We start from the raw sequence: 4639 nt of genomic DNA on the forward strand, positions 1-4639 counted from the left end.
CTAGGAGAGTTTGAGACGGTGAATCTCAATGAAGAATGCAGCGCAATCTTGCAGAGGAAGATGCCGGCGAAGGTCAAAGATCCGGGCAGCTTCACACTTTCCTGCAATATTGGAGGCCAGCATTTTGGAAGGTCACTCTGCAACCTGGGGGCGAGCATAAATCTCATGCCGTTATCTGTTTTCAAGCAACTGGTGATTGGGGAGTTAAAGCCGACATCTATGAGGTTGCAGATGGCAGATAGGTCGGTCACTCATCCTCGTGGAATTGTGGAGAACGTGCTAGTGAAGGTGGGGGATTTTATTCTCCCGGCCGATTTTGTGGTTCTAGACATTGAAGATGACAACAAAATCCCTGCTGATTTTGGGGCGTCCGTTCCTTGCAACGGGAAGAGCTTTAATTGATGTGGAGAAAGGAGAGCTCACACTGCGAGTTCATGATGAGAGCCAAACTTTCTATGTCTATGAACCATACCGCATCCACAAGGACGAAGTGCCCAAGAAAGCAAAGGATCCGAGAATGGTAAGTGTTGAAGTATTTAATACATTTGATACGGATCCTTTTTCTTGGCAGGACCTAGGTGATCGAAAGTTGAAAGGAGACATTTTGGCTGGCAAGAGTGGAGCAGGGAGCAGCTGTTCGCAGCACTGCTTGTACCAGCCTCCTTGATGAGTCTGCTGGATCGTCGAGCTAACGACGTTAAAAATAGCGCTTATTGGGAGACAACCCAATCTTGGTTAGTTCGTTTCTTTTTGTTTGCTTGTTTGTTTTTGTACCCCACAATTCCTTTTCAAACTTATTCTCCTTGGTGGTGAATAAGTTTGGGGGGATGTGTCTTTGTGGGTGCACTTTTTGTTGTTTTTGTTTTAGTCTTGCTTTGGTAGTTTCTCTGTGATGTTACTTTGATGATGATGTGAGTAGTGTAGAGATTGGTTGGATAATTGGCGTATGATGATTTATGCTTTAAAATTGTGAAATTGCATGCATTTGTGTTGATATCGTTGTGATTGAGCATGATTGATGAATGATAAGCATTGTCTCTTTTGATGTTGCAATCAATGAAATAAGCTGTGAGATTTGAGCATGACTGTCACCATTTTACAGTCTTATTTCTTATTCTTGAGTGTTTGTTCGAGCATGCATGTTTTTCACTAGAACTTGTCTTGGTTTTTCCCTCGAGGTCACATAGTGTGCTTAATAACTTTGAGATGATAGAAGGCCATCTTTGCTAGCCTATTTATCACATATTTGTCCTATATCTTTATATGATCCTAGTTCACCCCGTTTGAGCCTTATTTTTCTATTTTATTTGGTTTAACCGTGGGTGGGAGCTTGGAGATTGTTGTTATGGGGTAGTTGGTTTGTGGAGATGCGTGATTATGGTTTATGAACTTTGATCCTGATTGGAAAAAAATCCTAGTATCCTGTCTTGTTTGAAAAAAAAAAAAGAATGGAGAAAAGAAAAAAAAAAGAAAAAAAAAAGAGAAAAGAATTGGAAAAAAAAATGGGTACATAGGATGCACTAGAGAGACATAATGTTATGAGAAATAATTGTTGAGTTGTGATGATTTTCGTATTGAAAAATTTGGTTTTGCGGAAGGTGGAGGATAGAATTGAGTAAGAAAGCTATAAGGTTGGTGATTATGCTACGTTGAGAGTATCTATTAGTCACTTAGCCAAATATATCCTACCCTACCAAAGAGCCTACATTACGACCCTCAATAAAGACCTTTTTGATCTTAGTTATAGGAGCACACATTAAGTGGTGGAGAAGTGAGACGATTGACAAGCTTATGGTTGAGTACTTGTTTTGCTTGAACTGAGCGTATACACGTCCATGTTGATTGACACTTGAGAGTTGAGAGATCTTAAATTCTTTATCTTTTTTTGTGAGGATTGCAATTCATTGATACCATAATTTGAGTTTGTCATGAGTGTGATATCTTGATGATAAGAGATACTAATGCATGTCGTTATTTTTTTTTACAAATCTGAAGCCACAATGTTATCCAATTTTCTCTGCGCTCTTGTTGATTCATTTTTTTTTTTTTTTTTATGAAAAGACATCGTATATAAATAACGAAAAAAGATGTACACAAAAACCTTGGGTATACCCAAGTGGGGGACAGATGCCACAAAACTCCCAATCTCAAGTGAGATAGGCAGGGGCGGGGGAGTGGGGAGGGAAACCTTTAGAGAAGGTACCCCAAAAAACTATCAATTACATTGCCTTTACAAAATTACAAAGGAATACAAGTACTAGGCAAGTAAGTATTAACAAATTTCATATTTCAATGGATCATGCTTGTAGTGGTCAATGATCATTTCCGTTTCGGGGTTTAGGCTATCCTCTAGCTTAGATTTGAGGCCGAACTTTGCAGCATTGCTCAGCGAAACTGACAGCAGCAGCACACCAAGGAAAATGCAGCAAAAAACAGCATCAAGTCCAGCAGCAGCAGGTAACAGGTACAGTTCAGGTGGCCAACAAAAGTCTCAAGATTGCCAAAGGCCAACAAGGCAACCGGTACACTTGGATAGCATCGCATTCATCAGCAGCAGAGGAGTTGGATCAGTGGATGTGTGGTGTTCAGCAAAGGCCACTGGTTGAAATTCTCCAAAACCTCCAGGAAACGAGCTGGAGCCCCTGTGAAGCATAGCAGCACAAGATCAAAAGCAGGTATAGGTTCAAAGTAATTAAGAGAATTTGGAGGAACACACCTGATCCAATTGCTATTTTTTTTTTTTTAAGTATTAAGACTTCAGCGTTTTCGACTAAGCAGTAGTAAGACCATACTGTACTCGAACTGCTGTACAATCCTTCCAAAGAGTGAGGTTAATGGAGTAGAACTTTGAAATCTTCATGTGGCAAGGTGATGAGCAACCGCCATTGCTGTTTTTCTGTTGTTCAATACCACCTCCCCTTGACGGTTTTCCGCAAAACAGAACCAGGCTGCAAGTTCTTGAATTTGCCTAGGCCTCCCTTGTTTCTTGTGTTTACCAACAGTTTTGAGATCATCTAAAGGAAGTAGACAAGCAACAACAGGAGGAAAAGGATTGAAAGCATTGGCAATTCTAGGCAATAATCAAATTTCAGGTAGAGGAGTAGAGTTACCCGATATATTCGTCGAAGTCATCAATCAATTCTGTTATATCTTCATTATGATCCCGATTATCTCTTGTGTGCAGAGGGATAGCAGCTCCATTCCATTCGAGATGGGCACGTACAACCTCAGGGGGATATATTTCGTTTAAGCACCGATAAATATCGCATTGTATGTTATAGGTTATCTTACTTTCCACAAAAGGTTCTTTCTCAAAAATAAGTTTATTTCTTGCAAACCAAATGTGGTTAACTGCCATCGCAAGTGTTAGGATTTTCGCCTTCTGGAGAATGGCAGATCCTTTTTTCTTCTGCATGAGATACTTGATGGCACTCGGGATTGTGGTCATTTGTTTTGTCCGAATGGCAGATCCTTTTTTCCTTGTTGATTCATTCTTGGTTCATCTTTGTTTTGTCCGAGGACGGACAATAGTTCAAGTTTGGGGAGTTGATAAACATGCATTTTTACCTCTTGGTGTGTCATATTTGATGTTTAGTTATGAGGATTTTGTGTGTTTGATGGTTTATTTGAGCTTATATTAGTTTATGGTCAAGAACTTGTTACTCGCTCGTTGTTTGAACGAATTTTCAGAAATAATGAAGCAGAATTTGGAAGAATTACCTGAAATACAAATTGTATATCGTCTCAAGTGGAGTTCGTGAGCAGCAAACGGTTCGTAAATCAGAGTTCGGACGAGGGAAAAAGAGCCAAAATAAAATCACTGCGCAAGGCCGCGCGAGGTCGCGCGGTCCAGGCGCGCGGCCGCGCGACCCAGCCGCGCGACGGAGCAGAGCTTGCTGGAGGAGCGCGCGGGCTCGGCGCGCGGGCGCGCGAGCAGGCCGCGCGAGGGCATGCAGTCTCGGCGCGCGGCCGCGCGAGACGCCGTTTTCTCGCCCAGTTTCCGGATTTTTCACTTAAAGCGCGATTTTGGAGTATTATTGGAGCTTGAAGACCTAGGGCATATAAATACCATCCAATAACTTATTCCCCAATCACCTTTTATCACCATCTATCATATTTTTACTTTTACTGAGAGCTGAGAGAGACGGAGAACGGAGCCAGAGCAAGAACTAAAGATTCTCGATTCTACTACGGTTTTATTGTTGAATGTTTTACAGTTTTATTGAGATATTGATTTTTAGTCATATGTCTATGTGTGGCTAGAATCCCTTTTTCCCAGGGTTTAGGGAGTAGACATGATTTGAATTTCTGACTGTTTGATTCGATTAATTGAGATTGTTATTCCTTTTTATGTTCTGGTTATAATTGTTTGCTTTATTGATTGGCCACCAATTTAGCATAATCATAGGTTTTAATTTGAGATCGGGAGATGATAATTATTACCTGAACTAAAAACATAGAACACATATATTTAATTCTAAAGGGAATTGATATTTGTGAGGGCGTTAATCCTGTGAGCTTTTAGGAGTTGCATGTTAGAAGTGCGATCCGGGGACGGTAGCCTTGCATGTAATCAACGGTTTGTATGCCACGGGAGTGGGTATGAACTAGCTTAGAGATTGCCTTAGGAATCGTCTTA

At 40.9% G+C, this 4639-nt stretch overlaps 1 long non-coding RNA gene across 1 annotated transcript; it reads left to right on the top strand.

Moving 5' to 3' along the window:
* The first annotated feature begins 2100 nt into the window (after positions 1–2100).
* On the top strand, positions 2101–3397 carry LOC131019764 (uncharacterized). Its single transcript, XR_009100438.1, has 4 exons — positions 2101–2265; positions 2342–2675; positions 2748–3092; positions 3185–3397. It is a non-coding gene; the product is annotated as an uncharacterized LOC131019764 (long non-coding RNA).
* The last annotated feature ends 1242 nt before the right edge of the window (positions 3398–4639 follow it).

This window comes from Salvia miltiorrhiza, chromosome 4, assembly GCF_028751815.1.
Source record: "Salvia miltiorrhiza cultivar Shanhuang (shh) chromosome 4, IMPLAD_Smil_shh, whole genome shotgun sequence".
Lineage (NCBI taxonomy): Eukaryota > Viridiplantae > Streptophyta > Magnoliopsida > Lamiales > Lamiaceae > Salvia > Salvia miltiorrhiza.